The 26,353-nt window shown below is 41.2% G+C and overlaps 2 pseudogenes; one reads left to right on the top strand and one right to left on the bottom strand.

Annotated features, from left to right (window-relative positions):
- Positions 1-998: 998 nt before the first annotated feature.
- On the bottom strand, positions 999-2,014 carry LOC147463414 (aldehyde dehydrogenase family 3 member H1-like; annotated as a pseudogene).
- Positions 2,015-2,183: 169 nt separating this feature from the next.
- On the top strand, positions 2,184-3,082 carry LOC147463413 (aldehyde dehydrogenase family 3 member H1 pseudogene; annotated as a pseudogene).
- The last annotated feature ends 23,271 nt before the right edge of the window (positions 3,083-26,353 follow it).

Raw genomic sequence — 26,353 nt, 5'->3', positions numbered from 1 at the left:
GGATGAGTATACTCAAGGCTCATTTTTAAAAAGTGACCCTTATCATTTCTTTGAAGGTTAAATTTTAACCTAGCCTTCATTAAGCTATGTATAATTAGGTCTACTTGAAGATTTTTCAATATCATATCCTTCTTTTAAAGGGTAGAATTCCTTTCACTCAAGGATAAAAATGCCTCCGAATGGCACTATGGCAATCGAGCCTAAAAAAATGAACCCTGAGTATATTTGTGATTTATGTCATTCATTCCTAAAATCATTCTCTCATTCAATGTTGAAATTACTTAATGATGTTTATAAGGGTATTCAAAGACCTAACCCTTTGTTCCCATACCATCCATAAAGTGTTCCCATACTTAATGGTGTCCATCAGGGTATTCAGAGACCTTACCCTTTATTCCCATAACATCTGAAAAATGTGTAACATATGCATTGTACTGATCTATTCGTATCGCCCATCAAGTTTTTAAAAATTACATGAGGTGTGGCGGTAGAGGTTTACTTTAAAGTTTTCAAATTATTTCTTATAGTTTGACAACATGATTGTTGCCTCACTTGTAACAAATACATAAATTATTATTATTATTTATATATACCTTTCTCTTTGTGCAAATATAGTAAAGTTTATTTATTTAATAAGCACATTCTAGACCTTATCTGGGAAGGTGACAAACTATGTGCATACCCTACATGTACCTAAAACACACACACACACATACTTGCTATTACAAGATCGTTCAAAATTACAACAAGAATTAGTAAACCAAAGAGATTCTTTATTTTTGTTGAGAAAAACTAATTTGATTAAAGGTAAAAATAGAAAGTACAAATGCCCCTAAGGAAGTAAAGAGGCTATGCTGGCCATGGGAGCAATGGCCTAAGAACAAAGGTACAATCATGAGCAGCAAAGTATCTAAAAATTACATATCATCTGGGTTCTTGAAATTTTTAATCTTCACCACATAATTGTTATGCGAGCAAGGCATATCACATATAATGACCTAGAACTGGGATGGCTTCTTTGAAGCCAAATTTGATGAGTAAAACGGTAAGATGTTGTCTTTCACCTCCTCTAAGAGACCCCGCAAACGAGTGAAGCATTCTACGTTGATGATGTGTGAAAAACTCTGTGCTTTTGGGTCGGTGGGTTCCTTATCTGTGCAGGCACTCCCATGTGGTGGTAAGGAGTGACAAAGAATATGGGTGCCTCTTTTAGGGCTTTCAGGAATAGCGACATCACATCTGAGTGCAAAAGGACATAGTCTGCTGCAATACATGTTTGCCCTGAGTTGATCACCCACCTCGTGGCGGCAAGGTACCGGGCAACCACAAAAATATGGGCCGTCGAATCAACAATAACAGGGATCGTACCACCAAGCTCTAGCATAATAGGGGCGGCTACTGCATCCATGATGATGCATCCAATGTGCGGGTTCCCTGTGTAGAAGATCTAGTCTAACTTTAGCTTAATAAGTGTCGCACATTCCTACCTCGTCACTTCAAACACCTTCACTGCTCTTGGATCAAAATACTGTGAAAGCAGTTGTTTGAGAATTGCGCGTTGATTTTTTAAACTCTACCGCCTTCAAGACAAGGTCGTTCCCAACAGTGACTATGGTAACGAGCAAGTCAAGTGCAAGCAGCAGAGGAAAATTAGCACAACGTGGAGTGGCTTGGGTGTGATCGTCACCTTAGTAGTAATCTACATATACCAGGGGAGAGCAGCAGATGTGGGTTTCATAAGCTTCTTGGTATTCTTGCGGAAGTAATCGCAAGTGTTTTGGAACGGATCAAGCTTTGAGTAATTGGCCTCAAAGGAGGATTTGCCAAGATCATCAAAGACCATTGCACAGATGTCGGCTTCATGCTTGTCTATCATATTTTTCAAAGCTTGCATCTGCTTGATTCTCCATGCAAAGGATCGAGTTGTTACATCACGGAAGGTGCTGCATGCATCGATGAGTGTTGTCTCTGCAAATTGGGCTATCGAAGGTGTCTCTAGTGCTTCTTCTGCCATCGCTCGTTTGTTCTATGGCTGCTTTCTTTGAGTCGTACGGGCGTTCTATATATTGTGTTTACTTGGTGAGGACTCAAAGAAAGCAAAAAGAGTCTTTGGCTCACCAAGTAGACATAATATATAGAATGCCTGCACGAGTCAAAGAAAGCACCCAAAGAGCAAGTGAGCGATGGTAGAAGAAGCACAGGAGACGTCGTCGATAGCCCAACTTGCAGAGACAACACTCATTGATGCACCCAACTACTTTCGTGATGTAACACCCCGATCCTTTGCATGGTGAATCATGCAAGTGGAAGGTTTTAAAAATATGATAGACGAGCACGAAGTCATCATCTGTGCAGCGCTCTTTGATGATCTTGGCAAATCCTCCTTTGAGGCCAATTACTCAAAGCTCTCCGCTCCGAAACACTTGCGATTACTTTCTAAGGAATATCAAGAAGCTTCTGAAACATCTGTTGCTCTCCCCTGGTATATACAGAGTACTACTAAGGCGACGATCACACCCGAGCCCCTTTACATTCTGCTGGTTTTCTTTACATGGAACTTTCCTCTACTGCTTACACTTGACCCGCTCGTTGCCACAGTTGCTGTTGGGAACGCCGTTGTCTTGAAGCAAACAGTTTTGCAAAATCAATGCACACAATTCTCAAACAACTTCTTCCAGAGTATCTTGATCCAAGAGGAGTGAAGGTGTTTGAAGCGACGAGGCAGGAATGCGTGGTGCTTATTGAGCTGAAGTTTGACAAGATCTTCTACACAAGGAGCCCGCACATTGGACACATCATCATGGAGACAGTGGCTAAGCATCTCACCCCTGTCATGCTAGAGCTTGGTACCAAGAGCCCTATTATTGTTGATTTGACGGTTGATATTTTTATGGACGTCCGTCACTTTGCTGCCACCAAGTGGGTGATCAACTCGAAGCAAACATGTATTGCACCAGACTATGTCCTTGTGCACTCAATTGTGATGTCGCTATTCCTAGAATCCCTATACGAGACACTCATATCCTTTGTCACTCCCTTACCACCATATGAGAGCACCCGGACTTATTTATTTTGGCATTAGGTCTTTATTTTACTTATTTGGCAATGTCTTGGTAGCGCAATTAGCTGAGGGGGGTACTTAAGACACCCAAGTTAGTAGATAAGCAATACGAGGCCCCCATTGTATAATCACTAATTCATTGCCCAGTTGGTTGATTTAGCAGATAATCTCTCTCTCTCTCTCTCTCTCTCTCTCTCTCTCTCTCTCTCTCTCTCTCTCTCTCTCTCTCTCTCTCTCTCTCTCTCTCTCTCTCTCTCTCTCTCTCTCTCTCTCTCTCTCTCTCTCCCTCGCTAGCCCTGCCCCACCGCGCAGCCCCTGCCCCCCCTTAGCTGGCCACGCGTCACCCTTGTGGAGGTCTGTGCTGCTGCTTTTTCATTTCCACTGATGCTGCACGCGCTGCACCCACTGTGGCTCACCTGTTACCACTTCACATTTCCAATGTTGTAGCATCTGCCGCTGCCATTCACTGTTGCAGCATTGCCAACTGCACCAAGCCCGTTGTCCCCAATCAGAGAAAAACACACACACCCACACACACACATGCACACGCGCACGCATGCACGCATGCATGCACGCACACACATATTCACAATCACTTTTATTCTCATCTTAACATCCACATCTAGACACATTCACCTACACACACTCACACACACACACACACACAATGAAGTGAACAAAGAAATCTTGTCGTGAAGATTTCACCACTAACGAAGGGAGTGAGCAAAGAAGAAGTGGGGAAGGAGATGAGCAAACTCGACGACAAGATCAAGGAATACAAAAAGTCATTGGATACCACTCCAAACACTTTTCCACCGGATCTCCAAACTTGAGAAGGAAGGGGAGACCTATATCAAAGAGAGGGAATCATGGAAGAAAGAGAAGGAGATATGGGAGATGGAGAAGGAGCAAGAGAAGGAAGAATGGCAGAAGAAACAAGAGGAATGGGCCAAACAAAGAGAAGACATGAGAGAGAAAATCGAGCTCCGCAAAGCCTCGATTGCATCTTTCACCCCGAGCATTTTGGAAAAAGAAGGCCTCACCCCCAAGCTTGATGAAAAGGCTTTATGCAAGAAACTCGGATACAAGGAAGAGGAATCACCCCCTTTCCTCAAATCTTGGAGAACGAGTAAAGATCTCACAAGGAAGAGGGCCCTCATCCTACACTTCTCCTCCAAAGAAGCACGATCTACTTTCTTTCGCAAGAGGGTAATCTTGAGAGGGCCTGATGGACTGCCTATCTACCTAGATGACGATCTCACATCAATGCAAGTGGCACACCGACATGCATGCATGCTTAGAGTACACCGAGCTCACAAGGAGGGGAAGAGGGCTTCACATTGTCTCTGCAGAGGGTGTCAAAATAGACCCGACCAAAGTTGAGACCATTTGAGATTGGCCAAATTTGAAGAATTTTTATGAGGTTCGAAACATTTTGTGTGTATGCTCCTACTAGCAGCAATTCATTAAAAAATTTGTAAATATTGCTTCTCCTCTGCATGTTTTGATGCAGAAAGGAGTTCCTTTCTCATGGGGACCATATGAGATTGTGGCCTCCAGACTCAAAGAGAAGTTAATAACTGGTCCAATTTTGGTTTTGCTAGACTTGCAAAATCCATTTGAGGTATCTGCGGTCTCACAGCGGTCTTATTGCAAGAGAGCCATGTTATAACTTATGAGAGCAGAATGTTTTCCAAACCAAATTGGGTTGCACATATTTATGAGCAAGAGCTTTTGGAGCCGAGTTTACAGTGTTAACCAATCACCAGGGTTTGTGCTCTTTCTTGTCTCAGAAAGAGCTTTCGAACAAGCAGATGCGGTGGGCAAACATTTTAACACAATTTCACTTTTAGATTGTGTATGCTCAAGAACAAAAGATTGTGGTGGCGGATGCATTGTCTAATTGCCTTTGGTTTTGGCTATTTCAGCAATTCATCACCACAACTTTGAGCATATGATTGATCAGTACGCCACATATCCAGATTCTGAAGACATTTTTGACCAATTACAAAGTGGGCAAGCGGTTATTGGTTATTCTCTTGAGCAAGACTAGTTGATGCGGAAAAAAAGTGTTGCAAAATAAGGTTTTGACGCAGTGCCACTATTCACCATTTTTTGGGCCATTGTGGCATAGAAACCACCTTGAAAGGTGTGGAATGGTTCTTCTATTGCATGAGGCTCAAAAAGGACGTGAACGAGTTTGCCAAAATGTAATGTCCCCAACCCCGACTACACCAAGATTGGGATGGGATCCTTGACAGGTCTCTAGGCCTTTTAAAAATCGGAGTCTCTAAACAAGAAAAATCCAAGGAATAGACCTTTACCATTGACAATGGCTTGGGTCTATAGCCTTAGAAGCAGACCTAGTCCTGTCTCGCAGCGAAAACGGGACAATGTATTCAAACGGCCTACAAAAAATTTCTTATTCCGGCCCTATAACTTCATCATTCAGATTATGGTTTCCTTAGCCAACGCTTTTTCCCCCCTAAGAGATGTGAGGGCACAGCCGTTGGTGGATTCCTCTTCCAAGTGAGAAGTTTCTAAACTGTTTTAGTGCACAGGAATGGATAGTTACCTGACTAATCAGGTCCACCCGTCCATGATTGACAACCTTAGTCAATCCCCACTTACCACTCTGCACTCACACAAGATTCGTTTATCTTATTATCACATTGTTTTAACATTTAAAATAATGGTTTCTTTTAACGTTCCATCACGGTAATTCCTTGAAGACAGCATTGAAAGCATTCTTTTAGCAAACAGACATCTTTAAACTTAAGACAGGGTAATGTCAATCAAAACATTATCGATAATAACCATGACCAGTACTCGTCTTGTCTCAAGACCACCTAAGGGTGAAAAACGGCACCCATTCCTTATTCAAATACGGAGTGGAGTAAACCCCCACCTAAGGTTCCGGGTGCCCATACAACAAACCAGTTGCCCATACAACCAGGCGGCTCCCCTAGGATAAAAAACGGTATCCTAACTTATGTAGAAACATCAAGACATAACACGGAGTAGAAACTCATCGTTCATGGGGGTAACCGACTTAACCGTGGCTAGAAAGCCAATCATTATCATCAATTTATACTAAGGAGTCGGAGGTGTCTTGAGACAAGCTGTCTTAAGGATGATCAATCATATCTTTTCTATTTCAACCAGTCATAACCCAATCATTTCTTTCCTAGTTTATAAACAAATGCTCGTTGGAAGTTACCTTCCATTTTTAGCCAGTTTATCCTTCTTACGTTGTCGTGCTGTGACATGTACATAGTGGGAACACATGCTACAAGAGTTATCTTGTAACTTTTTAGATACATAATTATATTTCCTATAATGTACATATGCATATGTAAGTATAAAAATAAGCTTTCTATCTCATCTTATTATTTATCTCAAGGGTAATGTATTCTTACTTTACCATCAAAAAAATACTATGGGAAAAGTGTCAATAGCTCCGCCTCTTTAACTTGGGGCAAAAAGCATTGATTCTTTATTTCTACTATTTCAATATCATCTCACACCCTATCTAGATCCTATATCTAGGGTAAACTCCAATATATATATATTCTATGTATTTTTTATACTTTTCTTATATTTCTTTTTAAATAGCTATTAGGAGAGAATCAAGTCCTAGTGGGACACTAGGTGGCATGATTTCAAAGATACACTTATTTTAATGCATTATTGCAAGCATGGTTACAAAACTTTGTCAAGGGGAAATGTCATGCTTTCATATGGCATGAGGTGTCCTTGGGAATTAAATGAAAGTCAAGGCTAAGGAGACCACATGAAGACTTTTGCTGCCATAAATGGACCCTATTTTGATGAATTTTTTACACAAGGTTACAATCCGAATTGGAGAATGATTTTAAAATGAAAATTGTAGCCAATGAGCTGAAGTTTCTGCCCATATTTTTACTTTTTTATTTGGAGCTACGGTTGAGGAGATATGATTAAAATACTGGACCCCAGTCTGCCCACATCATGCAGGGACAACTCATTTCCAACTTTTCCAATTCCTGTTCACACTGGCTCCTCTCTTCTTGTGTAAACCCTTGTGGGTTCCCTTCACCTATAAAAGGGGACCTCTTCTTCCTTGGAAGGAACTCAAGCTTTCAAGCCATTGATGAGAGGAATTCTTGAGGGAGTGAGTAGTAATGCCTAATTGTACTTAGCCATTAACATAAGCCCAAGCCTACACTTTCTCCTAGAGGGAGACTAGCCATTCTTGCAACAAGCTAACCTTGGAAGATCAACTCTAATCAAAGAAGGTCTTGCACTTGGTGTATCAATCAAAGTGGAATTATCCACTCTTCTTCTCTCTCCATCAATAATGGTGCCAAAGGGTTTGTCAAGTAAGATGTGTTCTACATTTATGTTTTCTTGATTTGTTGTTGTTTTCTTTTTCATCTCTAATCCAACATATATATATGTATCTAATATCATCTCCTAAAGCAAACCTATCTCTCTCATTCTTAGTAATTCATCCTCTCTGCAAATTCTAGGTTCTCTTTTCTATAGGTACATCTCTCCCCGCAGTATCCTTATTGCCTACGGGCAAGAATAGGGCTTGGGAGGGAAACTTCTCTTCACTTCTCTCATATCTACATTTCTCACATACTATCCTAGATGAATAACCCACATGATGATCATTCCTATCGCTTTCACTCTGTACAATCTATTAGAATTAACGTATGGATTAGCCATAAAATACACTTTCAACAACGTATAGTGTTTCTCTTTGGCCCTGAAAGGCTCAATGAAATACTTCTATCACCGGATCCCATCATACTACCTCTCATAGACTATAATTTTTCTTTTGATGTAAGCGTAGTTATCTTGCTATGAACCAAGAGGACTTGTACACACAATTAATCCCAATCACTAGACAAAATATATATATTATGGTAAGCACAAAACTACAATTCCAAAGAACAATTCGTAGCCTATTTGGTCAGCCAAGATTGAATGCCATTAGCTCATCCATTAACCCTTTCATATTACCCATGATACGCAATGACCATAGCCTTGATGTTTTCATCTTCGTATTGTTTTGACATTCTCTTTTGCGTTCTTCCTTTGTGTGTGTGAATGCAAGAGAGAAAGAGTGAGTCTTCTTTGGTTGAACTTCTTTCCAAACCCTAGCCTTCATGGCATCTATGGTTTAACTCCTTCATATAGTTTTTGTTGAGTTCTCTCACAAACTCTCACAGCCATAAGCCCGGTGCTTTCCTGGCAAGACCGCCAATTTCTCGACAACGTATGCAATGCTAACTTATAAAAGAACTTAACTAATTAAAGAGCTAATTGAATATTGGGACACCCACCTGGGATTGATTGGCCATATGCTGCTGCGTTGGCGCCTGAAGACTCTCCTTCGTAGGCCTACTACTAGACCCAGCTTCGTCGTCGTGTGACGCTCTAGTTCGTTTTGGAGCTACATCCTCATCATTAGATGTAGGATTTGCTCGGTTCCTTTTTGGTACCATAACTTCTTATTCTTATAAAAAGGACGTCTAATCATTAGGCAAAAAGTTCAAAATCTAGACTTAACCTTTGTATTGAACCGTAACCCATCCAAGGTTAAATTTATAGTCTTAATCGATAAATTCTTGACCTATTAATTTCTTATTTGTATCGATAGACATGATAACTTTTTCCACCGCTTCCCTAAGGGTTTTCTAAGCTCTCCTAACTTTCTTATAATTTTCTATATCTTTTTCCTAATTTTTCCATCAACTTTTAAGCTAATAATCTACTTATTTTGGACTTAATATTTATTGTATTTAATTTCTCTTAAAGATTTCATTTCCTTAATTTGATATCATAGGTTTACACTTACTATAATTTTTCTAAAAACTTTTAACCACAAAGTCTACTTATTTTAATTAATCATTTGCTAAAAAAAGGACTTTTGGTCATTTATAATTTACTAACCTCACTCATTAACTATGGTATAATTACCACAAGTAGATAAGGATATTTTTGACCTTTGGTAGTTATATTATTATTTTACAACTTAATTATATAATTTCCATCTTCAGTTTTTAGCTAAAATTAGGATAATTTGACTTAGCTAAATATCTATACTACTTTTCTAACCTTGCAATAATTATCACGACCTCTTTACCCTATAATGAAGCTCTGATAAATAGTATGTAATTATAGCACATGATTTACTAATTTCCCTCTTTAATTTTTAGCTAGAAATAGTATAATTTGACTTAGATAAATAGAAACCTTCACATAATTATCACGGCCTCTTTACCCTATAATAAAGCTCTGATAAATAGCATGCAATTACAACACATGATTTACTAATTTCCCTCTTTAATTTTTAGCTGGAAATAGTATAATTTGACTTAGATAAATATCTATACTACTTTTCTAACCTTGGTATAACTATCACGGCCTCTTTACCTTATAATACAGATCTAATAAATAGCATGGAATTATAGCACATGATTTACTAGTTTCTCTCTTTAATTTACTCCTAAAAACAATGTAATTCCACTAAGATAATTAGTTAAACTAATTATCTGAGATTTTTCTAATTGTCACAAGTTTCTTAAAACTTAATTAACCACTTATAAATATATCACAGCATTTGAAATTAGTTTACTAATTTTCCCTATTTAAATTACTCAAAAATAGGGTATTTCTGCTAAAGTAACTAGCTAGATTAATTATCTGAGATTCTCCTAATTATCACGAGTTATTTAACACCTAATTAACCATTGATAAATATATTATAGCAATTGAAATCAATTTACTAATTTCCCTTATTTAAATTGCTCCAAAAACAGAGTAATTCTGCTTAATTAATAAGCTAAATTAATTATCTGAGCTTATCCTAATTATCATGGGTTTCTTAACACCTAATTAATTACTAATAAATATATCATAGTAATTGAAAATAATTTACTAATTTTTCCTATTTAAATTTCTCAAAAAATAGAGTAATTTTGCCTAATTAATAAGCTAGATTAATTATCTGAGCTTATCTTAATTATCGTGGGTTCCTTAACATGTAATTAACCACTGATAAATATATCACAACAATTGAAATCACTTTACTAATTTCCCCTATTTAAATTGCTCAAAAAATAGAGTAATTTTGCCTAATTAATTAAAAAATTATTTAGAAAATTATAGGATAATTTTTCTAGCTTAATTAGTGTATAATGAAACTTTGATAATTACCTCAACTTAATCTAAGCTTAAATAATATATTTATCATTAGTTCATGGTTAATTTGGCTAAGTTTAGCCCTATTTGATAGGATAATCAATTAGCTTGATATTACTAAGCCTAATTACAATAATCAACAGAGATTAAGTAATTAAGAGAGGCTTTATGAGTATAAATAGGCTTAATCTTTGATTTATTAACAAAATAGATTAATTTAACCTTGCTAATTAAGAAGGATTAAGCTAATTATCGTTTAAGTTAATCAATTAGAGATTAATCTCTAATGATTTCTGTGTAGTGTTCTCTCTAAATGAGAGAGAGAGTAGCAAGGCTTCGAGTCTGTGTAAAATGTGAAGCTATGGGTCCTATTTATAGTTTTATGGCACTCATAAGCTCTCACCGGCTAAAAAAGGCAGTTGCTTGCAGTTCAAGCAGTCCCCTATAGGTCAAAAAACGCCCCTTGCTACTAAATGAGTCCCTAGGAGGTTAGTGATGACCCTCCCATTACTTGCCAGCTTTTAAAATGTCAATTTTGCTATAATTTGACCTATTTTTGCTTAATTGGTAAATATCTTGTAAATATCTGGGAGACCTTTAATAAAGTCTATGCTTAAATGATTACTGTAACCCTTCAATTTTTCTATTTTACTCAATTCACAGTGTAAACTTCCAGGGGTCATAACTATGCCCGTTTTTTATCGGAATTCAATTCTGAAAATTTCTAGCCCGGGGTTTGTTGTGCTTAAGATTCCAAAAATACCAATATTTTCCATGGTCGGACAATTCTACATTGCTTTTTCAATAATCATATCAGTTTGATTAAGCTTTATACAACCTTTAAGGTTTCACAAACTGGAAACCTTACACAAAAGGTCAAGTTTGACAGGCATAAGGCACCAGGGCCTTTTGCAACCTTTACCTATACCTGTCCGACCTCGAAAAAGTATAGAATGGATTTCATTTTTGATCTCCCCAAGACTAAGAGTGGGCACGATGGCATCTTGACAGTCATCAACAGATTTAGCATGCAAACTCATTTTCTCACTCATATTTCAACTACATGGCATGCCTCGATCTATAGTTTCAGATAGAGATCCCCGTTTTACTAGTTTGTTCTGGAGGGCAATCTGGGTACTCGGTTATCACTCTCATCCTTTTTTCACCCACAGACAGATGGGCAATCTGAGATACGCAAATTTAGTGGTTTTGAACTTGTTGAAGTCTTACATTTCTGATTAGAAGGTTCAACAGGAAAAGTATTTGCCCTTGGTGGAATTTACCTACATTAAGACAATATAAGAAGGCAGCGGACAAACATCAACGTGACTTGCAGTTGAAGGAAGATGATTGGGTGCTATTACGGTTTGAAAAGGTACGTCTACGGAAGGCAAGGGTAAGGAGCAACTTTTTCCAAAGTTGATTATGCGATACTATGGCCCTTTCCGGATTCAAGAAAAAACAAATGATGTATCCTTCAAACTGAAGCTACCACATACTTGAAAGATTCACAATGGATTTCATGTGAGTCTATTGAGACCTTTCAAAGAAAATTCTCATTCCAAAACAAGTCCTAGCTCACAAGGAAAGGAAAGTAAAAGGGATCAGATGATAGTGTGTCTCATGATCCTGATGATTGAGATTGACGTGCCAACGGACAGGGGCGGCTAGCGAGGCTACCCAGAGGTTTCAAGGCACAAGGAAAGAAAGGAAACGGAATCGGCTCGTAGATCAAAGAATTCCAAAAATACAAATTGAGGTGCCAAGGATAGGGAGGCTAGCAGGGCTACCAACAGGTCAAAGTGCACGAGAAATAACGCAAAGGTAAGCTAGGTCCATCGATAATTTGGTCAAGGGTACTTTTGGTCCTTAATGCAAAGTGAATGGAAGAGGAGAACCTTGCAAATTCTCTTCAAAAGATTTGTACCTTGAAGATTTTGGGCTCTTAGCAGTATCTATCCCAAACGCTACAAATAAATGAGGAGGTTGAATCTGGTGTAGTGCAGACTGCACAAGACAAGAGCCACTCCATTCCCTTGACACAAATTCCTTAGATTGAATAAAGTCACTAATTTCTCTTTGAGATTTTAGGGTAGGGACAGGCTGACATTATTTTGCAGAATGTCTTTATGAACTGTGCGCATTGAATTGGAAATTTCCTTGATTGAACTGAAAACATGTGCTCTTTCATGTGTGTCTTGTTAGAGACATCTAGAGAAAGATGAAATTTCTAGAGTATTTTTTCTGATGAATGATTTGAAGTTGGTGCATCTAGACATCTGTTAGAGATTGGTGAGCACTGGATATGATGGCTAAGTGACTAAAAAATGAATGTGATTTGAACCGGTCGGATCGGGATGTAATACCTGAGTGAATGTAGCCTGAATGAGATTCTCGTGTATCAAGATTTCTACCTGGATGAGGTGAATGGATGCTGTTGTGAGTGGATTAAGACTACCGGAAGGATGAGATGTAACGGGGATGGGCATTACGTGCCAATGAAAAAGAACAGACTGAACAAATTTAAGCACTTCAAACAATAACTGAACTGAAAGAGAAAGAAAAAGTGCATGATGCACGAGACGGGGAGTGGCAGAGTTTCATTCCAAGAGAGCATTGGCCCAAAACCTTGGCGCCTCATTCGGTTTTTTTCTATATTTCTTGAACTCAGTACAATGTCGGTAGTCCTGCTCTGCCCCAAAAGAATGCCAGAGTATGATCCATCTCCACATATCTAAAGGCCCTTGGCGTCTAAAAAGAAATTACATGAAAAGCGTCAAACTTTGAAAGCATCTGATCCTAAAAGCTGATGCTAAAAGCTGTCAGCTCATTTCATGAGAATCCGTACTACTATCACGTCATCAATGTAAAACGCCGAATTCCGTACATCTGCCACATCAACAATCCAACGCAAATTACACAGTCCGTACAGTGTTGCCACATCATCAGTACTTTACGCAATTGAGTGTGTGTGGGGGCTTCTTTACTTTGATGTCTTTAAGTCCTTTGGCCCAAAATGCCTCTTTAAAAGTAGGCCACTCGGCAAGACTTTGAAAGTTGGTAAAAACTTCTTCAATTGCTGCTTTTTAGGGTTTAGGCTCCTTGGCCAGGATCTACAAGTTGGCTCCATTCTTCAGTGGCTTGACACTCAAAAGCTCATGACATGAAATGATTGCACAATGCTTTGGATACATCAAGAGTTATGGACAGAATGAGATGGCTAGATTGAATGATTGAAAATATAGTGTTCAATGTGAACTAAGTGTGTAATTTGTGATGCGGATGTATTGTCTTGTGTGGATGGCCATGGATATGGCTTGCTTGATTGAAATGTGAAAAGAAATGATATGAATCTAATAGTAACAAGATTTAGTAGATCAAGATATCCGTGAAAGACCAGCATGGTCTAGAATCTGGATGTGATTGCTAGATGGTTACAATGGTCACGATTTGTATTTGAGACCCTTGACAGAAATGTAATTGATCAATGACTAATGTCTTTGTAGAAGTGTTGGATTGGTGGAGTTAGGTGCATGAGTATTGTCGCTAAACATACTATTTTTCATATTTTTTGAGTAGTTTCTCTTTATTGAAATTAGGATATTTGATTGTGTGCACTTGAACCGTAAGGTTAGGATTGTAGAGCTATTGGAATTATTAAAATCCATCAGGAACGAACAACTCTGATGTGTCATATGATGGGTGAGATAAAGCATCCTAAAGGGGTTGTATCGTTAGTTCAGTAGGAGAGACCGGGAAACGGATCTTCTTGATGTGTCACATTGTCGTGCAGATCCATTTCCATGATGAGAAAAGAGAAAAGGAATGCAAGTTAAGTTTCTTCAAATCATATATGATTAGTCAGCAGTAATAAGGGCTTGGTAACAAGCTAGTTTAATGCCAAATGTATGCCGGATGCATCTTTAAAGGGCCAAAAACTATGTTATTGATGCTAATAGTGGTGATATTTGAAGGTGTCATATTTAGAAGTGTATGGACTAGAACTAGAGTACTCAGGATGCTCTACAGGCATGTCTTTACGACTCGTCAGTTGGAGCTACGGAGTGAAAGTTATGACAGTTTGAAATTGAGTGGATTGCAAATCGATACCAGATTGGACGGCTACAGAAGAAGGGTTAGGGCTAAGTGAATACATGCACTACAAGAGGCTATTCATATTAGCGATGCTCACACAGCGACGCTCAAAAAAAAAAATTCCCGGCGTCGCTATGAGCGTCGCAAATTTCTTTGTAAATTTGCGACGCTCATAGCGACACCGGCTGGGCTAAAAAAATAACCGAGCGCGCCCAAAAACTCAGATCTCAGATCTGAGTTTTTCGACGCCCTCAAGCAAGGAGCAGGTAACGCTCTCCCTCACTCTCTCTCTTTCTCTCTCTCTCTCTCTCTCTCTCTCTCTCTCTTTTTCTTCTCCACACACACACACACACACACACACACACACACACACACACACGAGGAGAGGAAGGAGAGCCAGGTATGCTCCTTCCCTCTCCTCATTCTCATGTTCCCTTCCCCTCTTTCTCTCTCCCTCTCTCTCTCTCTCTCTCTCTTTTTCTTCTCCACACACACACACACACACACGAGGAGAGGAAGGAGAGCCAGGTATGCTCCTTCCCTCTCCTCATTCTCATGTTCCCTTCCCCTCTTTCTCTCTCCCTCTCTCTCTCTCTCACACACACACATAGTGTTTTTGAGATAGAGAGAGAGAGAGAGAGAGAGAGAGAGAGAGAGAGAGAGAGAGTACAAACAAAAACAAAACCGCACACACACATACATAAACAAAGAATGCACACACATTGAGAGAGAAAAAGAGAGAGAGAGCATGCATAAACAAAAAACGCACGCATTGAGAGAGGAAAAGAGAGAGAGAGAACATGCATAAACAAAAAACGCACACATTGAGAGAGGAAAAGAGAGAGAAAACATGCATACGATCCAAAAAAACGCACACACATTGAGAGAGAAAGAGAGAGAAACTAATTTAACGTCGTAGGAAACTAATTAAAATTAAAAGAACTAAAGATCTAGCCGACGAGGAGTTGAACTCAAGACCTATTATTCAAGAGGGAAATGGCATAATCAATCTATCATACTTAGCATGGGTGATAGAAAGGTTATACCATTTATCTCTTTTTATTGGCACACGCGCACACACACAAGAAGAAGAGAGTTATAACGTCGTAGAAAACTATCTTAAAAGACGTTAAAGATTAGTTTATATGTAGACTTACATTAAATTAGATTTAGCTTTATTTTTAACTAGATTTACGTTTATTTACGCTAGATTTAGATTTACGTTATATTAGATTAGATTTAGGTCTCCATAGACTGCGATGCCTGCATGAAGCGGGTGAAGAAAGCCCTCAATGGAATATAGGGTATTGCTGCCTTCACTCATGGTGGGCTCCGTCGATCCAAAAGTACTGGTGAAATGTCTTCAGAAGATAGGGAAGAAGGTGGATCTTCAGGGCGGCAAGAGTCACTACATCCCCGACACAATGACCATCTAGACAACCTCTAGTCATTCAACAGCAACTTCAAAGTTAGTAACAAGAGCAAGAACGGTCTAAAGGGCCAATTGCTGTCGTCAGATGTGGATGGAGATGAGGCAGCGTCACCGTCGGAAGTTAACTCTCACATCTTTAGTGATGAGAATGCCAACTCTTGCGAGTTATGTGAAAAATTATGTGTTAAATCAGTTTTAAGGTTCTTATAATCCCTGTTAGTTTAGTTCTTTGTTTTTAATATAACATAATTTACGTTAGATTTAGAGTTATGTTATATTAGATTAGACTTAGGTTTATTTAGGTTTACCCACACACACACACACACACACAAGAAGAAGAGAGTTTTAACGTCGTAGGAAACTATCCCAAAAGACGTTAAAGATTAGGTTAGATGTAGACTTACGTTAAATTAGATTTAGGTTTATTTTTAGTTAGATTTACGTTTATTTAGATTTACGCTTATTTACGTTAGATCGAGTCCACGCAAGAATTACTTACGGTTTAGGGTTTAGAGTTAGACGAACAGTGAAAAGATCTACTGTGAAAAGATGTTAACATGCTGTGAAGTGCTACAGCTACAGAAGAGGCAAAGGGGTTTTGTCCACTACATGCAGTATCATGTAGACGTGGGTGTGTAGATTTCTTGTACCCACAAATATAGGTATTGATCAATAAAGACGAGATTATAACCCGGTGGTTCTGATCTCCGTGCACCTCTAGACCGAGGTGTGCGGGGATTGGACATGACTAGAGAATGTGAGGTAAAGAGAGAGAAAGAGAGAGAGAGAGAGAGAGAGAGAGAGAGAGAGAGAGAGAGAGAGAGAGAGAGATAAGACGAAGAATGCCAATAGAATATTAAATTTGTTGTCCAGGTTATAAGTTTTTTATCCTCATTATGAGTAGCGACGAGGATGTGGGACCGTCCAACCGAAACACCTATCTCTCAACGAGGGTCTTATGTCCTTGTAATCAATGCAAGCATGCTGTGCGACGGACAAGATGTGTTTCTTTGCAGCACGTTCGTGAATTGGGCGAGTTCGATCCATCTATTATAGATCGAGTTGTTGCCAATTATAACTCGTCGGACTCTGACGCTGGCCAACAAGCAGCAATCTTGCAACCCAATAGACGTGTTCGCAGGCGCTTTGGTCAAGCAGCATATGTGAGGCCACAAGATGTAGCCTCTGACAGCTCGGGGGATGATCATGCAGATCACATTCCCAACGAGGCAATGTTTGAGCCGGAGATTGATGAAATGATCGAGACGATCATGGATTCAGAAAGGCTTATCTATGATGATATGAAAAGTGAAGCCGATACGCCATTGTATAATGGAGCACGTATGTCTAGATTGAAAGCACTCCTTGTTCTTCTCAACATGCAGGCAAAGTTTGGATGGAGTGACACTAGCGTCACAGCGCTTTTCAGGTGATCTATTACAATTAGTTTACTTTAATAAAACTCTAAATGTATAATGATCTAATAGATTTTTACACGACTGTATCATATTTTTATGTTGTGTAGATTGCTGAAAGAGCACATACTACCAGCTGACAATGTGATGCCAGATTCCCGAGATGAAGCAAGAAAGATTTTGCGAAACTTGGGGATGGATTACAATTCTATCCACGCTTGTCCTAATGACTGCATTCTTTTCAGAGGGGAATACATAGACATGGAGAAGTGTCCGAAATGTGATTCCGAAAGATATCGAGTAGATCTCCACGGGACAAAAATTCCACAAAAGGTTTTGCGACATTTCCCTCTGCTTCCTCGCATCAAGCATTTCTTCGAATGTAAGTCCATGGCCGCCCTAGCATCATGGCATGAGGAGAATAAATCTTCGGATGGTGTGCTACGAATTCCTGCAGATTGCGTAGCGTGGAAACATATAGATGGAACATGGTCGGATTTTGCCAGGGAAGCTCGAAATTTGCGCTTAGGCCTGGCTATGGATGGCGTAAATCCATTTGGTCAAAGATCAACATCTTACAGTGTATGGCCCGTTGTCATCGTCAACTACAACATTCCCCCATGGTTGACTACGAAGAAGGGGCACCTATGGCTAAGCTTGTGATTGTGCCAGGGCGATATAAGGTGGGGAATATGGATGTGTATCTTCGTCCACTATTGGAAGAGCTACAACAATTGTGGATTGGCATAGAGGTGGTGGATATGAGCCGACACACAGGACGACGGAATGCTTTGATCAGAGGCATTCTAATGTGGACCATGCATGACTATCCCAGGCATTGTAATGTGGACCATGCATGACTATCCCAGGCTAACAGAATGCTCAGGTGATCTATTGACACTCCTCACTCAGACACTGTAAATCTTGTTTTTTCCCATAGTTGATCTATTATCATGTGTATACATGCAGGGCTTCAAACAAGCGGATACAGAGCATGTGTCACATGTGGACCTAGACTGAATGCACGTAGGGCACCCTCACTGAAGAAGCAAATCTACGAAGGTCATCAAGCGTATCTTCCAGAGAATCATGTGTTACGCGACGGCTTTTTGGGAAGAGAGCCACCAAGGATGTCTACACAAGCATGGTTAGAGCAGAAGGAGATGTGCGATGACGGATTGCCTCCAGGGATGAAGAGACTATCTCTATGGTACGAGTTACCATACTGGCCCCGACTCATGATCAATCACTTGCTCGATCCAATGCACATATTCAAGAATGTGGGTAATCTACTATGGGACCATCTGACCGGCAAGAAAGATACTTTGGGAGCCAGAGTTGACCTTAGAAATGTGGATCGTATGGAGCAATATTGGCCGCAAACAGCGTCTGATGGATCGATAAAACTCCCTAAAGCACCATGGATTTTCACAGGAGCCCAAGAACGCAAAGTAAAAGAGACCATTCGATCTTTGCGGACCCCCACTGGCGTAATGCACTCGCTCCGAACGTGTTTTACTAAAGAAGGAAAGCTTACCGGTTTGAAGTCACACGATTGGCATAAAATGTGTCAGGTACGTTCATAGTGGACTTTAATATCATTGCATAAAATGTGGACTTTAATATCATTGCTGCACATACTTTACAGTTTATTTTACCGGTTGCCATTGAGGGATGTTTGTCTCTCGACATCCGTAACACAATCTACAAACTTGCAAAGCTGGTGCAATGGATCTCACAAATGGAGATCAACGTAGACTCCATACCATTCGCCAAACTAAATGCTGCGGAGCTTGTGTGCATGTTTGAGAAACATTTTCCTCCTACAATGCTAACCATTCAGGTGCATCTTCTTGTTCACATAGTTGATGAGGTGGAAATAGCTGGCACAGTTCATTCCAGATGGATGTTCTTCTTAGAGCGTTTCATGAAAACGCTTAAGGGATATGTGCGTCAAAAGGCACGTCCGGAGGGTAGCATGGCAGAAGGTTGGTTGGTATCAGAGTCTCTAGTGTACATTGGAGAGTGGCTAGACGGATTTGATAAATCCCGGGACACGCTATGGCGAACCATAGATGATGAGCGCATATCTGGGATTGTCATGTGCAATCTCGGTGTTGAGAAGAAGATGACGGAAGATCTAGAGGCTAAAATCAACCGATTTTGCATGCTTCACAATCCAATGATGCAAAAGTGGATTTCACAATATGAGGATGCAAAGCAAGAGCGACAAAGGGCACGAATCGAGTGGAGACGGGGAAGACGACCACCGATGCACTATCGAGCGGTTCTGGAGAGCCTACCAACCTTCATGAGCTTAAGATGGTTGCACAACCAATTGAAAAGCGCACAACAATGCGGTGACGAAGTGACTGAAGAAGAGTGGGAGTACTCTCGGGGTTGCACGACCAAGGTAAGTTTGCAATGTACGACTAGCAAGTGACTTTATTTATAAACGTTTGAACGGCCACTCATAATCTTTGTTCGTTGTAGTATAAGTCATACACAGCAGCATGGTGTAAAGGTCGACATTTTAGGGTGGAACGAATCGACAAAAAGCGTTTTACTCAAGATTGTGGAATCATGGCAAAATTTGAACAGTCTAGTCGACGACGTTCCTCTGATGCAGATCCTGTGGTGGCGGAACTCACTTACTTCGGCACGCTGTAAGAGATTTTGAGGATCGATTACAGAGGATTTTTTGTCGACTTGTTCGACGTGCAATGGTTCAAGATAATCATGGAGGGTCGCAACGCTACTGTGCGTAGAGGAGAGTCTGGTTTTCTTGAGGTGGACTCTACTAAGAAATGGACTGACCTAAGAGACACTTTCGTACTACCCGAGCATTGTGAACAAGTAAGTATGTAAATAATTAACATCCCCCTTTTACAAGTTATGTGCTTGAAAGCTCTCATGTAAGTTATGTGGCTCTGGCAGGTAATATTTCATCCTACAAAGTCTACATCAAACTGGTGGTACGTCATAGAGGTAGCCCCTCGTAGTGCAAGGACGTATGAAGGCTACCATGTGCCAATCACAACGACATCAATGGAGGAGATCAGAGAAGATGCTCAATCAGAAGCCGCCGCGGTGGTGCCAGACGAGCATCAAGATGCTACTACTCTATATGGGGTGCATGCAGAGGAGCTACAAAAAGAAACAGAGGATATGTGTTTAAACGGAGAGATCTATATAGATATAGGAAGTTATGCTGAGTTATGCGAGGATGAGAGAGAGATCTCTTAAAGCCACAAATATTGTATTTGAACAATTTTGCTCCGTGTTGTAAAAGCTCTGGCTCTCTAAGTACCTTCCATGGTGTATAACGCTCTTTTCTACTCGCGCTCACATCTTTTGATTGAAAATTTTGAGTTTTCGACTTGCCTCTTCTATCACTCAATTCATTGCGTCATTGTATTTATATGCGTCATTACGTCATTGTATTTAATGGTCTTTGCGTCATTGTCTACTCTATTCATTCAATATTAAGTTTAAATATTCGTGTGTTTAATGCAGGTATGGATGATGAGGAGTTTCTTTCTTCTTTGTCACCGCAGCAGAGACAGTGGTACGTGGAGCGTCATCGCTCTGGCGCATCATCGCGCGTTCCTACTCCATCCACATCTCCCTCTCTTTCGGAGCATTCGGCGCGCTCCGAAGCTTCGGCGTCGACGAGACGAGCTTCACACTCGTCTAGACACCGGCGCTCTAGTGGTGGCGGTGGCAGTTGTTGTGGGGATTCCGCCACCGATGCCACCACACCGCCTCGTGTTCGACGGGGCTCTTTACCCTCCTCTTCTTTGCCCGCCCCCACACCAGCCACATCATCGCCATCTACGCCAGGTTTTGCACGGCTGACTGTTCCTAGAAGCTACACACCTCTACCTACTCCGCCAGGAGCCACCCCACTCGACACTCCTCGCTTCGGGGCCCAGACGTCGGTGGAGACACCTGACGTTCGTACCCCCATCAACACGCCGCTAGAGACCCTTGCCGGGACACCCAGGTTCACGCGTCACCGGCCAGAGGGCTTGCCTTACTCCGTCAACATCAGCGGCGGCATCATCATGGATGATGACGGCAAGAAGGTGATCTCGCGCATGCGTGGTCTTTGCTCTCAGCTGTTTAGACACTACATACTAAACAAATGGAGTGAAGTACCAAGTGATTTAAAAAACAGAGTCATCAGCATACTTCATGATGAGTTTCCCGTTCCAACACGGGATCAGCGCTTCAATGAAGACCTGATGAAGATTCGAATGCGCGAATACTGCAAACACAAGCGTTTCGAAGTGAAAAAAGCAATCAAGAATGGGTGGAACAGGCTAGATTGGCTGGCCAAAGAAGATTGGAAGAATGCGAAAAAAGCAGCGCGCGAGAATCCCGAAAAGTGGAAGCAACAAAAGGATGGAGCCAGAGCACGAGTAGAGGCAGGGAGCTCGCACCACTTGGGGAGCGGTGGATGGGCATCATTTGAGGCCGATTTTGTAAGTGTTTTCGCATTGCTCTTTATGTTCGATAGTTTAGGGTTTATGAGTTTTTTAATTCTAACATAATGAAATCTTTGTATGTTTTGACAGTGGTCGATGACAGGACGTGATCCCACACCGTACGAGCGCGAGTACGCAGGCAGGAAGGGCTTAAACGCCCTGATGGACATTCTCAGTTCTCGCGGCGGCATGGTTAGTATTAGGGTTTACTCTTTTTTATTTTTTGTATTTTTTTATAAATGTCGTTATATGTTTATACTTACTGAAAGCTGTCTTATTTTCTTTTTTTGCAGAATCCGACAGATACGCCGCTTGGACGCGATGAGACGTCTAACTAGACGACGTCAATTTAGTCGTAGCTAGATAGTATTAGTTTAGGGTTTCTCATAGCTTATGTATCATGAGACGGATTTTATACGTCTTTTTGAACCATGTATATTATTACATTTGTCACCGCAGTTCCTTTTGCCAATCAATTCTTTATGCCTATGATGTTGTACAATTGTCATTATTACATTTGCCAATCAATTCATTTTGCCTATGATGTGTACAATTGTCAATTTTGCAAACAATGCGTCTTGTGGGTGACTATTTTGGGTCTATTATCTACCCTTGCACTTTTTTTAAAAAGTGAATCAAGTACAATATGGTTGATGGGTGGCAAGGCATTCAATGCCCTGCCACCAAAAAAAAATTCTCTCGGGCGTCGGTATAAGCGTCGCTATTTATGGCTCTGTAGCATCGCTATGAGCGTCGCTATGAGCGTCGCTATAGTCTTCTGTGTAAACGTCGCTATAACCGTCGCTATGAGCGTCGCTATATAGCGACGCTTATAGCGACGCCTATAGCGACGCTCTCGTAGCGACGCTCTTAGCGACGGTTTTAGCGACGCCGGGGGTTATAAAAACCCAGTGTATTTCCGTCGCTAACAGCGTCACAAGAGCACACAACCTCTTGTAGTGATGGGCCTGAGGTGCTCAACTTGTGGAGCATGTCGGTCTTTTCAGATCGGTAATCACAATTCAAGTTGCCAAGATATTGGACGTTAAAGTTTTACTGAGGGCCAGTTCCATACCAGTTTGGTCGCATCGGTCATTGCCCCTTCTGATAGGTTTTATGCTTCGATCAAGTTCTAGAATATAGTGCATTTAATAGAGAGAAAAAAGGCTCAAGGAGCACCTATTCGGAATGTCATCTCTTGCGGTGCATTGATAACTGGGTATGTCGGAGGACATGTGCTCGGCACTACCGTGGTCGAGATTTATGCGTACAATGGTGTTTTGGCAATGACCGATATGCTTGTTGCAAAGACGCTTTGGATACTTTAACCGGATGTGAAGGTAACGGGCTTCCACAAAATACAATCACGTATACTTGCATCTTGAAGGCATGCGGCACTATCCAAGACATTGATATAAGCAACAGAATTCACGATGGTATTGTCAGTCAAGGGTGATTGAAAATCAAATGTGTGTTAGGCAATGCTTTGGTCGATGTATATGCCAACTGTGGTTCCCATTGAGAGTATAGATTGCCACTCATAAGCTAAGTATAATGGCCGCCCATAACCACAAAGGGCTAGGGCATTAAAGGCCGCCCGCCATAAATGGCCGCCCATTAAAATAAACAAGAGGGCTTATGTGTGAAGAGGAAGAAAAGAAAAGGAGAGATGGCTGAAGCAGGGGGAAGGCAACACTGAGGAGGATTGAGGCGATCGTGGTGGGCAGGAGAAGGCTCAGATGAGCACAGTGCAGAAAAAAATTTTGTTGAGTACGCCATGGCACTGCGATTCAGTTCCATCACCGTGCAATTTGGTGCAACCCGCCAAGCCAACGTGCCACGTCAGTAGAAGGCTTGTCACACTGCCGTGACAAGCAAACGAAGTAAAAAAGATATTTTTGAAGGTGAGGAGAGGAGAGTAGGGTTTTGAGGAAAACAAACGAAGGATTTTCTTGGGCATGAACAAGCAAGGGAGAAGGGAATGAGGGAGATTTAGCGGAAGAAAGGTAGGAGAAAACGAAGGGGGAGGAGAGGAGGTTGGAGCCAAGGCAAAGCGTGGAGGATCTATCTCCCTCTCTCGACTAAGTCCGCAAAATCTCTCTCTACCTCTCTCTACTAAGGAAACAAGATTGCTCTCCCTCTCTAGGAAAAGGCTAACGGTCTCTCTTAGAATGAAGGGACTTGAGCTGTAAGGCTATTCTCCTTTGACCAAGCAAGGCAAGAAGTAAGCCCGAGGTCGGTAGAGCACGAAGAGGAAGGGTGCAAACTACAATACTTTCGAGAGCGACATGGAGGAGTTCTCGATCTCCATCATCAGATAAGTCACAACCGTTAACAGCCCACTTAATCTTTGTAAAGGGCGATGAAACTCCTAAATTTTCAGTTAATCCAAGTGACGGTGTCGTTAACGGTTTGCCTTGGTTATCGATTAAGTTGTACTCAAGACTTTACTCAATTTATTGACAATTACGGTGATTGTCGAAGCTTTTTATGTCTGCTATTTTCCCTCTCACATACCTCTCATAGCCATAGGCACCGTGCCTTCTCGGCTCACCTTTCGAACAAATATCCCTTGACAATGTGATGAGTGACGGAAGCATCGAAAAGAGAAAATTCTAGTGGTCTGGCAAGAAATCGAACTGGGAAAAGGAATACATGTAAAGATGCAAGCACAAGAATAAAGATGGGTTCTGAGAATATTTTTCTAAAAAGCGGAATATTTTTAAGTGTGGAAAACCAGATGCATTCTCGCGAGGAATCTGTGTTTGCATTGCAGCTATGCCAGAGAATTGCATACGGGGATGCCTCGAATGTGACTGTGTAGCATCAATTTTCAATTCACTTAGTTTTATTAGGTTTTGTCGAGGTTCACCTTTTTAAAAAAAAGTGATTGGCCGCCTACTTTATAAGTGGGCACTTGAAATAAACCAAGCCTCAATTCAACAATCCAACATTGAAGCTGACGGCTGAATTTAACGCAACCTCTTCTCTCTCTCTCTCTCTCTCTCCCCTTACACAAAAAGCACCGCTAGCCCCCTCTCTCTTCTAGCGCTACCTTGCCTAGATAATTTGGCAGGCACCACACCGGCTATTGCTGCCTATAGAAGCATCACACGCTCCCTCTTAGCTACAAAGACGTACCAGTGCTAGCAGCAAGGAGCACCTTTGCTGAGAATATGCAAGTAATCGAGAGAAGCCCGTACAAGGAATTTACTTACCCGTGCTTGGAGCAACAGGTACCGATTGTGCATTCACGACACAGGAGTTGTTTAGTGTTTTTTCTTTTGCAGGTACTCCATCACTATCACATGGACATCTAACCTGATGTGTATGTGGACAAGCTATTCCTACTTCTAGGGTTTAGGTCGCCCAGGGAGTGTTTTGGTACCCTGGTGAGCCTGTATGCGGGCCACGCATGTCCAGGCACTTAGAGTAGCTGCATACTCTCTGATTGCACAACCCATAGCATGAGCATCATGATCCAGTACTGAGCATGAGCATTATGACCACAGAAACCCAATTTCTGACCATGCATGGGATCCATCTCTTACAGCTTGGCATTTATGTAAAACATAAGTGACATTTTTATTTCCAAATCGTGGAGGCATCAAGATGATTGCTCCACCTAGCGTTTGTCATCTATATAAGTAATCCATGGGGCGCCCATAGACAGCAAAAGAAGCAGAGACAAGGACGACACACCACCCAGCAGACCCACAGCACCCTCAAGCTCTCCAACATTTTCTCAAACGCACCAAGTCCAGCATTTCTGCACCAATTGCATCAGTGTTTTCACTCCCAGAAGACCAAGGTTTTCAGCTTCAAGACCAACATTTTTAGATCAGCCCTTAGCCTGGCCGTACCACACCTTCCCGGTTGCAGATCCTCGCCGCAGTCTCCCTATCACAGCAGATCAGCCACTGATCAAAATTCAGCCCATATAACAGCCAGCGTTTTTCAGTTTTCAGCCATCATTGGCGTCCTCGGCAATAAATCAGCCCAGTAGCTCGCCGTAGGACCCAAATCTCAGTAGTAGACCTAGTGTTTTCAGATTTCAGCCATTAGAAATGCAGATCGTGACCTCGACGTCGTCATTGTCACAGTCATCATCGTCAAGTACCACAACATCCAAAAGCAATGTACCGGACTTTGTGGAATCCAAAGCAAATACCTCTCTAGCAATAGAGAGGGGGGCCCTTGGAGGGGGGTTTGGGACCCCATCTAGTGTCGTCTCTTCTCTCTCTCTCTCTCTCTCTCTCTCTCTTTCTCTAGGACCCTCATGCACTCATAGTTTTCACTCTCTTTGTTTTGGGTCATTGCAAAGGCTCTCCCTTCCGAAAGTAAAAGAAACCTTGAGCACTCATTGATCACTCATCTTGAGCCATAGACAATCATTCACTTCTGCTGTGCATTAGATTGGTATTAAAGCTCTTTAGCAGTGTTTGGTATCATCACTCAAGGAAAGAAGCACAAAGAACAACTTTTCTTTTTTTGCTAGTTGTGGTCGCACGAAACCCAAGACCACTTGGGTGTGTCGATCCCTAATCTGTGTTTTTGAAGAGTGGCAGGTAACCCAGAAAAAAAGGGCTTGTCTTGTTATAGAATTGATATTTTATTATCTACTACAGCTGACAGGTGGCTAAAGCATCACCAGATAATGGATTAC

This window comes from Adiantum capillus-veneris, chromosome 2, assembly GCF_014529385.1.
Source record: "Adiantum capillus-veneris isolate H3 chromosome 2, ASM1452938v2, whole genome shotgun sequence".
NCBI lineage: Eukaryota > Viridiplantae > Streptophyta > Polypodiopsida > Polypodiales > Pteridaceae > Adiantum > Adiantum capillus-veneris.
This window is presented reverse-complemented; position numbering and strand designations above follow the sequence as displayed.